This window comes from Nerophis ophidion, linkage group LG27, assembly GCF_033978795.1.
Source record: "Nerophis ophidion isolate RoL-2023_Sa linkage group LG27, RoL_Noph_v1.0, whole genome shotgun sequence".
NCBI lineage: Eukaryota > Metazoa > Chordata > Actinopteri > Syngnathiformes > Syngnathidae > Nerophis > Nerophis ophidion.
The window spans coordinates 17,253,121-17,265,338 of NC_084637.1; positions in this window are offsets into that span (position 1 = coordinate 17,253,121).

Here is a 12,218-nt window from a genome sequence, read left to right on the forward strand (position 1 = left end):
CTTATCAATTCTTTTATTGAATCCAGATAAGTTGTTGTATATGGAAAAAAAAACACAATACTTGGTTTAACAAAAACTCACTTTTGGCAGCCTTCACTTATATTTTTTAATGAAAAAATAAAATAAAATAAACAAATATTGACTGTTGGTGCTCCTTTAATTGGGTCACGTAGGAAAAATACATGCAGGGAAAATCCTGCATTCATTTGTATTATTTATTAGACAGACCTGCAAACTCTGGAATGGTGTAGGTTATAAGATACCGTTAACGTTATCGGATTTTGAGGCCTACCTCTCAGCTTACGGCGATACTACCCTGAGCACACATGATCTCGACAGATGTCTGTCCTGGGTAGAACTTGGATGGGAGACTTCCTGGGAATACCAGGTGCTGTAAGCTTTTAGCGACGCTCCTAGCATAGGGCGCACTTTCTCCCTTTTGCTTTTGTCACAATGGCTATATATACTTGCCACACTTGTCAAAAAGCTACTTTATGCTCGTCCAAACAAAACGCTGCTCTCAACCCAAAACAGGTTTGTTTTGTTTTGACTTGGTTTGGAATTGATAGCAAGATTTGCAGTGTCGCCAACAGTGACTTATGTGCCTCAAGGCACTTCAGTGCTAAAAGTGGAGCAAAAGTCCAAAGAGTTAGATAGGCTGAGAAAAAGAGCAGTGAATATTGTATCACACACGTGTAGCTCATTGCAGAAAGGTCCTGCACACCAGCTTGTCACATTTAAAAATTGGATTTTGAGTCTACCATTCGGCTTGTGGCCATACTAACCTAAGCATACCCGATCTCGTCAGACTTTGGGCACTAAGCTGGTTCTGGCCTGGTTTGTACTTGGATGGGAGACTACTTAGGGATACCAGGTGCTGTAAGCTTTTGGCGACGCACCAATCATAGGGCGCACTTTCCCCCTTTTGCTTTTGTCACAACGGCTATAGATGTAAATGGCAGCAAATTTTGTTCTTGAGAAAAATGCAGTTCTGTCACTTTATTTTGAAGAGCCCACTCTTATTCTGTTACTTCCTTTATTGCTGATGCTTGATTTCCTGCTGCTGTTCCATCTGACATCAACAGCATACTCACGTTACTCCAGGACTGGTAAAACATGCTGACAAAGATATATTTGTCAGGTTCTGTGTGAATATTTGTGAGAAGTTATTTTATTGTGCCTCTTGTTTGTGTTGTTTATGTGTCACATTTAAGCTGAGTCACTACGAGCTGTGTGTGGAAGCTAGGCTAACAAGCTGAGCAAACTTAGCGCTTTGGAAGCGGAAGGAGGTAGGAGAAGACTAATAGTTTATTTAAAACAAGTGGTTCATTTCATTTAAAACAAATGGGAAAATGTCATTATTTTTATTTACTAAAAAAGATGTGTTCATAAGTTTAAAATGTAAACAAGATTTATGCTTTGTTCGTGGAGATATGGTACAATGGCATTTGTATTTTCTGTCCATCTTCATAGTTTCCACGGTGTCAAAATTGTGAGGAGAAAAGGAAGAGAGAATTAAAGTTGCACCAGTCGAAGCTCTCTGCATCTTGTGTCATTACTCCAAGTGGGCCGCTACAGTGAAAACTCCCCGGCTGCAGCCAGTGAAAACTTCCGTCTGCAACAGACCTGCCATCCCTACAGAGAAGCTGACGCCATCTCATCCGAGATCCAGCTACCAACCTGCTACCAGCCAACTGACTCCATTTGCACCCACATCCTGCACAGGCAAGATTAAGAGAACAGCACGCCAAAGGTACAACATTGGGTGCCAAGGAGCAAAGGAGACTATTTACACACACGTTACAAGCTTACACTGTATCTGAAGTGTCTTAAATACTAACATCACATTTTGAGGTCAAAATAATTTGTGAGCAACACGTAACAATTCTGAAATGGGTGAATGTTTTAAGACAATTGTTATATTTCTTTAAAAGGTCATTTGTGACATGTCTGTTGCGATAAAGGTTTAAAGGGTGAATCACTTTAGCTATTAATGGTTAGAGCGCTCATTTATGACAAACTTTGTTGTTGTTTCACTCTAGTCTGTTATATTCCCAACCATAAAGAGTGGACGGTTAGAGCAGTATTATTGCTCACTTGTACTTTATTGGCAACTTCAGTGCAGTTACAAATCAAAGTGACTCACTCACACTAGCCCGCTAACTTCCGGTACCGTGTGTGTCACACTCAAAACGTTCCCCCCTGCGACATGTATTAATATGATGGAGTATCAACATAACAATCATATTGTAACATCCTTTCTCTTTTTTTTTTTTCCTTTTTTCACATCAGATTACTTTACCAAAACCCTATCCTGCCCAATTAAATAGAAAAACATAGTATTGCAAAATGCAATAAACTTAGATTGTAGACATACTATAAAACAGTTACAGTAGAAAATGAAAGTATAATCTTACTTACAAACCAACCCAGGATGAAAACAAAAAATAATAGTATCACCTGTCATTCTTCACTTTTACAGTATGGTTTTCACATCAAATAGCAAGATATTTGCATCTTCCCTTTTTTTTTTTTTTTTTTTTAACACAACCAAAATAACATGTAACCCAGCAACTTCTTACAACTGTTTTCAAGCTTCAAAACTCATTGTGTGTAGTCTTTCAGAAAATGTGGACGAAAAACTCTTCGACCTGCTCTGGTTACAGCAACCGTTGTTGAATATCCATTGTAGTCGTGTCACTAAATGTTCCTGATTGCAGAGGCGAGGCAGGTGCTTCATGGCTGCGCCTGAGGTGTCGTCGGTTCCTCCGCAAACAGCACCTGACTCCAACTTCACCTCGTAAGACCTGGGGTGTACTTCCTTCACCACCTTTGCGACTTTCCAGACTTTGCACGGCTCAAAGGGCTGAACTCTCACACTGTCTCCACTCTTGAGACAATCCAAGTCCTTGACTGAGCGGTTGTAATATTTCTCCTGCCTCAGTCTGTTGCCTTTTAGTCCCTGCTCACAGTCCATGACCCTTGGTGTCAAGAGTGTATCCTTTGTTGGCAGTAGGGTCCGAGTCCTCCTACTAAACAGTCTCCGTGCAGGGCTTGACTCCAGGCCTTGACTGGGTGTGTTACGATGATCCAGCATAGCCAAGTAAGGATCTTGCCCGGCAGCTTCAGCTTTTAGCATTAGTCGCTTGGCTGTCTTTACGGCAGACTCGGCCATCCCATTGCTCTGTGGGTATCCCGGTGATGAAGTTCTGTGCACAAACTCCCACCTTAGGCTGAATCTCTGGAACTCTTCGGACGAATATTGTGGCCCATTGTCTGACACAACCACATCCGGTATGCCATGTCTTGCAAAGTGAGCCTTCATCTTATGAATTACAGTGCTGATTTTCGTGTCCGGCAGGTAATCTACCTCCCAGAAATTGGAGTAATAATCTACTGTAATCAAATAATCCCTGTTTTTCCATTTGAACAAATCCGTTCCAACTTTGGCCCATGGTCTAAACACCCTATCATGCGGTTTAAGTGTCTCCCTTGGTTGCTTAGGGTGAACTGATCTACAAATGTCGCGCTTTGAAACAAAAGTCTTTACCTGGTCATTCATACCTTGCCAATATACACATTTACATGCTCTCCTCAACATCCCTCAACTCCTAAATGTGATGAGGGCGTGTCAGATCAGCTCTCAGTTTATCAGGTATCACTGCCCTTTCACCCCTAAATACAATACCATCCTGTACACTAAGTTCATCCTGTAATGAAAAATAGTGCTGAATGTCATGTTGCAGCTCCTGTTTAGTCCTTGGCCAACCTGATTGAATAAAGCCTACCACTTTCTGCATTTTAGCATCCTCCCTAGTGGCATCTCTAATGGCAGCTAATCTCTCAAGCGATATAGGCAAGTATTCCACCATATTCACAGTCTCGACCTCAGTCTCAACATCTCCTTTCGCGTTGTCTGGCAAATATGCCCTACTCAAAGTATCTGCTAATCCAATCCAATCCACTTTATTTATATAGCACATTTAAACAACAATAACGTTTCCAAAGTGCTGCACAGCCATGTTAAAAACAATATTATGCTCCACCAATGACTGAATAAAACAAAAAATTAATAAAAATAAAACCAATAAAAACAATATAAAAACAAATATGATTAAAAACTATTTTAAAGGGTAAAATCAATTAAAACAGTAAAATAAAAATAAAAGTGTATAAAAAACACAGAGGACAACAGAGGACAGAGGACCACACAACTCACGTAGTGTTAAAAGCCAAAGAATAAAAGTGGGTCTTAAGACGAGACTTAAAACACTCCACTGTGGAAGCAGTTTGAACATGGAGCGGCAGAGTGTTCCAGAGCTTAGGGCCGACCACAGAGAAGGCCCTGTCTCCCCTGGTCTTAAGTCTGCTAATAGCATTTCTCGCCCAGGCAAATACACAACATTTATGTCATACTTTTGCAGCCTAAGTAGCATCCGCTGCAATCGTTTAGGAGCACTAAGGAGTGGCTTTTTGAGAATATGCTCTAGTGGCTTGTGATCACTCTGCAATGTCACTTTCCTGCCATAGGTGTACTGATGGAATTTTTCCATACCAAAAACTATAGCCAAACATTCCTTCTCTATCTGCGCGTATCCTCTTTCGGTAGGAGTGAGAGCTCTACTACCAAATGCCACAGGATTGCCTTCCTGAGTTAAAGCAGCTCCTAGGCCAGTGTCTGACGCATCACACTGTAGTGTCAGTTCCATATCCTGGTCATAATACTTTAACACAGGTGCCTTAGTTATTTTGTCTTTAAGTCTCTGGAACGCTGCCTCTTGCACATCTGTCCATTCCCACATATTGTATCTGTGTGTAAGTTGTCTCAAAACCTCACAGTCATCAGATAGATGATCAAAAAATTTGGACAAGTAGTTTACCATACCTGCAAGCCTCTGTACCCCTTTAACATCAGTTGGACAGGGCAGCTCGCTGATTGCTCGCACTTTATCAAGGTCAATCTGAAGACCATCTGCAGTCAGCAGATGACCAATGTAAGGCACAGACTGTTGCCTCAGTTTAAACTTGTCAGCATTTAGTCTAATGTTTTTCTCCCTGCATCTAGTCAGGAAACACCTCAAGTTTGCATCATGATTTCTTTCTGCTTCTTCCTTTGTTTCACCTTCCCCAGTAGTAAGCACATCATCAGCAATAACATATATACCATTCAGACCTTCAAGCGCCTGTATGAGTTTTCTTTGAAAAACTTCAGGAGCCGGACTGATTCCCATCGGCATTCTGAGCCAACGGAACCGGCCAAATGGAGTAGCAAAGGTTGTGATGTAGCTGGATTCTTCGCTCAGCTTCACATGCCAAAAGCCATGCTTGACATCGCACACTGTGAACACCTTTGCTTTCGAAAGCTCCGGAAGTATGTCATCAATGGTAGGAAGAGGAAAATGGCTTCTTTTCAGCGCCTTGTTCAGCGGTTTAGGATCAATGCAAATCCTAGGTCTTCCATTTGGTTTTGTCACCGTCACCATGCTGCTTATCCAGTCAGTGCTACATTCTACTAGTACTATAATTTATTTCTTTTGTAGTTCTTCTAGTTCCTTTTTTAGTGGTGTCAGCAGAGCTACTGGCACTCTGCGTTTAGGCAGTTTCACTGGGGGTACACTTCTGTCCAGTTCTATGTGGTACTCCCCCTCCAGGCATCCCACACCACTGAAAACATCCTCATATTCCACTTTGATGTTGTCCAGTGTCATGCCTCTCTTGATGTTGTCCTCGCCAGCACAATGTCCTTTAACAATACTGTCCATCGCCATTATGTTATCATATTGTACTTTAATCAGCTTCATGGCTTCACAGGCCTTCCTGCCAATCAAAGGAAGCCTATCCTTCTGGTCCACCACTTGAAACTCCAATCTGTACAATTTATTGTTGCGAGGATTTCTGATTTTTACCTTACACTTGCCTAGTGGACACAGTTTGCTCTTGTTGTACATCAACAACACTTTTTCTGTTGGCTCCAATTGTGTGTTTGGGCTCAGCAGATGTATAGGTATAGCATTACAGGTAGCACCACAGTATTTGAAAGTCAACCCTTTTTTGGTTAAGCAACATACCTGCGAAAAGTTGCTGACTTTGAGCTTTGTTCTCCTGCAAATGGTTCACCATTTCCTGGTTTTTACATGCTTCTGTAATCGTGGCGACGTCCTCATATACATCAGTTTCCTCTGTTACAGCATGCACGGCTATCTGTCTTCTATTTTGTTCAACATGTGACCTACATTTGGCGGCAAAATGGTTGTCTTTGCCACATTTTTTGCATGTCTTACCATAAGCTGGACACAACTTCTTGTTACTTGCATGTGTTTTACCACAAAAATGGCAACTTATCGTATCTTTATGTTGCGGTACTTTGTGCACTACATGTATTTCTTCCACTGTCTGTCCTTGCAGAGTTCTGCTGTTTTCTTTTGACAGCTCTGCCGCTCTGCATATTTGCAGGCACTTTTCCAGGGTTAAGTTTTCCTCCCTCAACAGCCTCTCTCTCATTGCAGAGCTGTGTGAGCCACAAACAATTCTGTCTCTTATTAGGGAGTCCTTTATACCTCCAAAATTGCACGTATTTGCCAAAACTTTAAATTCTGTGACATACTTGTCAATATTTTCTTCCAATCCTTGATTGCGCACAAAAAATCTGTACCTTTCTACTGTCTCGTTCAGTTTAGGGTAACAATGTCCATCAAACAGCAACATCATTGAGCTCACAGTCCTCCTCGCCGATCCACTGCTGCCCTCTAGCGTGTTCAGTAGCTCAGTTCCACTTTCGCCGATTAGGTAGTAGAAAAGTTTCACCTTCATAACTTCCTCTGCCTCCGGCATTGTCAGTTCCATGTAAAGAGTAAACTCCTCTTTCCAACATTTCCACGACTTCGCGGAAGTCTCAGTTGCTCCATTTTCGTTTCACTCACGTCGCTCGATGCCGCGGTTTCTGTCAGCTCCGGTCCTGCTAGCTGTTAGCTGTTAGCGTTAGCGGCGCCTCTTCAAGTTCGTGGCGGTCTCAAAGTTCAACTACCGCTGCCACCATGTTTCACTCTAGTCTGTTATATTCCCAACCATAAAGAGTGGACGGTTAGAGCAGTATTATTGCTCACTTGTACTTTATTGGCAACTTCAGTGCAGTTACAAATCAAGGTGACTCACTCACACTAGCCCGCTAACTTCCGGTACCGTGTGTCTCACTCAAAACGTTCCCCCTTGCAACATGTATTAATATGTTGGAGTATCAACATAACAATCATATTGTAACAGTTGTTACTGTTTTATGTTAAAAATCCTTTGAATGTCCATATTCTGCGAATACTTGATATAAGTATTACTCTGTGGTAAAAGATAACTACAGCTTATAAGTGAATTCAGGCAAAGGACGATCAAAAGCCACGCCAGGCTTAAAACAAAAGAAACAGACAATCCTACAGACACACAAGACAGGTTTAGCTCAGGTGAGAGAAAACTAACAGAGAAAAGCCAAGAAATCCATGACGAGGACACCAAAAAACGTGAAAAAAACATTTAACAAGGCCTATAATTCTTGGAATCTGACAGCAAGGAAAACAAGGACAAAACTAAAAACCACCGTTCATTAGAAGACCTCAATAAATTACAGCAGGATATTGAAACAAAGCACGAAGCAGTAAGACAGCAATATGAACCTATCCAACGTAATAGTAACACCACGGCAGAGATCGTAGAGAAACGTTAAACAAAAATGAATATGGGTCTGTATTTGGCCAAACTAAAACTGAAACTGTAAGTTCATCAGATTCATCAGCTGAATCAAGCAAACATTCAAGTTCAGTCAGTACCCATAGCAGTAGAGTAGATGCAGTAGCAGAGCTTGCTGCTAAGCTAGAACAATCAAAGGCCATGCAAGAAATTCAGACACAGAAAGCACATATTCACAAGTTAGAAAGTGAATGGAAACTTAAAAAGGCAGAAATGTTGTCAGAAATTAAACAAAGAGAGGTGGCAATGCAACAACAGTTGGAACAAGAGAGAGCAAAACTGCAACAGTTACAAGCAGGAAAAGAGGTCGCTATAGCAGCAGCTCGTGTGAGAGCATATGACGGTTTTGAAGGTTTTGACAACAACAATGAAGAAATTAACAACAAAACTACTTATTACAGAATGCAAACTGAGCCTCAATTAAATCCAGATGCTGCTTTGTTACATCCTCACCAAGTAGTTCCTCAAATGACAATGACCCAGGAGTCTGTCAGCTTAGCACAAGCAATTGCTAGCTCATTAAGTATGAATCGCTTGCAAGTCCCTGAACCCACCACGTTAAGTGGTGACCCTTTGAGGTTTACAGATTGGAAGATGACATTCATGACTCTTATAGACAGAAAATCCCTCTTACCAAATGAGCAGATGTTTTATCTCAAAATGTATCTTGCAGGAGAGAAGCGCAAAGCCGTTGAAGGTTTCTTTTATCGAGATTCTGAAAGCGCATACAAGGAAGCATGGAAAGTTTTACAGGACAGATATGGAAACCCATTCATTATACAAAAGGCTTTCCGTGATAAGCTCATGAAATGGCCAAAGATCGGCGCAGATGACCCAATAGCACTACGAGAGTTCGCCGACTTCCTCCAAAGCTGCACTGAGGCAATCCCTCATGTCAAAGGACTAACTATCCTTAACGATTGTGAGGAAAACCACAAATTGCTCAAAAAACTGCCGGAATGAATTGTTCGAAAGTGGAGTAGAATTGTTGTAGATGAGCTTGACGAATTGGGCAACTATCCAGATCTTGCATGCTTCACAGAGTTCCTAAGCAGAGAGGCACGAATAGCCTGTAACTCTATTGCCTCTCCACTGTTGATACATTTCAAACCTGCAGACGATAGAACTCCAAAGAAGGCCAAAGCTTTTAACACAAATACACAACCAAAGAGTTTCGCTCAGGAAAAACAAGAAACAAACAACAGTAAACCAAAACCACCCTGCTCAGTCTGTAAAAGTGAAGCTCATGGCATCATACGGTGTCCAACTTTCGCAGCCAAATGTGCTGAGGATAAAAAAGCATTCATCCATGAAAATCGGCTCTGTTTTGGATGGTTGAGAAAGGGTCATATGACCAAAGATTGTAAGCGACGACACACGTGTAATACATGCAATCATCATCAACCAACCTGCTTACATGAAGACAGGAAACAAAGACCTGTGGAAACAATGAGGAATAGCTCCACTTCCACAGAAGAACATGCAAGCCAGGAAACACACAAGGTATTGTCCCAGTTTTTGTGTCTACAGTACAAGAACCACACAGAGAAATACTCACATACGCTGTACTGGACACACAAAGTGACTCAACATTTGTCTTAGAAGATGTACTTGATAAATTGAATGTAGAGGTCCAACCAGTAAAGCTGAAACTTAATACTATGACAGCCATCGACACAATCATATCAAGCAAAGGTGTTCATGATCTACAGGTTAGAGGATTCTACTCTGATAGCTGCATCCAACTCCACCAGGCGTACAGCCGTGACTTTATCCCGGTGGACAAGTCATACGTTCCCACAAAGAAAACAGCATCACTGTGGCCTCATCTCAGAAACTTAGCAGACGAGTTACCACCCCTTCAAGACTGTGATGTAGGGCTCCTAATAGGATATGACTGTCCAGTAGCACTGGCTCCTCTTGAAGTCATCTTAGGTGACAAAAATCAACCGTTTGCACAGAGATCAGAACTAGGATGGAGTATAATAGGCTCATCAAACTCCCACCTAGACAGACAAGCAAGTCAAAGCTTTGTGCATTGGCTAACAGTAAAAGAACTGCCAGTTCCATCACCGACAGATGTTCTAAAGACCCTGGAATCAGACTTTATTGAGAGAACTTATGAGGATAAATATGTGTCCCAAGATGATGTGCATTTCGTACAGATCCTCAGTGACCACATCACACAGAAGGAAGGGGGGCATTATGAGATGGCACTCCCTTTCAAAGGCAACAGTCAGCCCAACCTACCAAACAACAAGAGACTAGCCACAGTTCGCCTGCAGTGTTTCAAGAAAAAAGTTAAAGGCCAACAAACAATACTACGATCAATACAAAAAAAATCATGGAAGAAACAATTAACAAGAATGACGCAGAGCCTGGGCTTCACGGTGGCAGAGGGGTTAGTGCGTCTGCCTCACAATACGAAGGTCCTGCAGTCCTGGGTTCAAATCCAGGCTCGGGATCTTTCTGTGTGGAGTTTGCATGTTCTCCCCGTGAATGCGTGGGTTCCCTCCGGGTACTCCGGCTTCCTCCCACTTCCAAAGACATGCACCTGGGGATAGGTTGATTGGCAACACTAAATTGGCCCTAGTGTGTGAATGTGAGGTTGAATGTTGTCTGTCTATCTGTGTTGGCCCTGCGATGAGGTGGCGACTTGTCCAGGGTGTACCCTGCCTTCCGCCCGATAGTAGCCCCCCGACCCCGAAAGGGAATAAGCGGTAGAAAATGGATGGATGGATGGACACAGAGCCTGCCCCTGCAACATCTGAGGGTGAGACAGAGTGGTACATTCCGGATCATGGCATCTACCACCCCAGAAAACCGGACAAGCTAAGAGTCGTTTTCGACTGTTCGGCCAAATTCCATGGTGTTTCTCCAAACGACACTCTGCTAACTGGGCCTGATCTAATCAATCCTCTGATAGGAGTACTTTGCCGATTCAGGAAAGAAGCCGTAGCCCTTATCTGTGATATTGAAAGAATGTTTTATCAATTCTCTGTCACTCCTGAATCCAGGAATTACCTGAAGTTTCTATGGTGGACAGGCGGAGATTTGGAGAAGGAACCACAGGAATACAGGATGGCGGTTCATCTCTTCGGAGCTGCTTCGTCTCCAAGATGTGCTAATTTTGGTTTAAAGCATCTAGCACAACAACACAGGGCTAGCTATCCCCTAGCATCAATATTTGTGGAGAAACATTTTTATGTTGATGACGGGTTAGTTAGCGTCCCATCAAATGATGATGCCAAGAAACTGATCACTGAGTCGTAAGAGTTGTGCAAAAGAGGAGGCTTGCACCTTCACAAATTCAACTCAAATGAAGAAGCAGCGCTCGCTTGCTTAGACCCCTCTGAAAAAGCAACAAACATTGAGCCTCTAGGCTTTGATCCAACCCCATCAGAACATGCTCTCGGCATTCAATGGTCGATAAACAATTACACTTTCAGCTTTAACATCAGCTTGAAGGATCAGCCTTCAACTCGTCGTGGTTGTCTTTCTGTCGTCGCCTCTCTAAACGATCCACTTGGATTCATTGCGCCATTCAGTCTTAGGGGAAAACGTACCCTTCAAGAAAGCTTTGTCACAGAGGCATCGGATGGGATGACCCACTCCCAGATGATATTAAGCCACGGTGGGAGGTATGGATAAATGGTCTTCTCAATTTGAAAGAGATGTCAATTCCAAGATGTCAACACCCACATGACTTTCATGACATTGTCAGAGTAGTTAAACCATTTTTTCTGACGCCAGCTGTGTGGGATATGGTGCATGCTCTTACCTCAGGTACAAAAATTACAAAGATGAAGTCCATTGCAGTCTCGTGATAGCGAAAGCAAGGGTCGCGCCGTCAAAAGTCACAGGTATCCCGAGACTAGAACTCGCAGCAGCGGTGGTTTCTGCAAAAGTAAGTGTCATGTTAAAGGGTGAGCTTGACATGAAAATTGATCAAGAAATGTTCTGGACTGATTCACAAGTCGTGATTGGATACATCAACAATGGTGCTCGTAGGTTCCACATATATGTTGCAAACCGTGTTCAACTGATTAGAGATAATAGTGATCCCAGTCAATGGCAATATGTGGACACCTCAGAAATCCCAGCTGATCACGCATCCTGAGGTCTCCATGCTTCAGATATTCACTCAACAAACTGGCTGCGAGGACCGAAGTTTCTCTGGGAAAGTGAATTACATCTAACACCCAGCACTCCAGCAGACTTACTTGTGGGTGATCCCAAAGTCAAGACAATTCAGGTGCTTGCAACCAAAGCCAATAATTGCGACGACATCCTTAGGCGTCTGACTCAGTTTTCCTCATGGACAATACTTTTAAAGGTGGTTTCATGAATCAAGAGGCTGGGGTGTAAACAAAAACAGCACAGTGAACATGTAACTGTCGGGGAGCGTGAGAATGCCGCTGAGAAAGTGATTAAGATTGTACAGCAGCAAGCCTTCCCCCATGAGATAAAGATGCTTCAAGGTG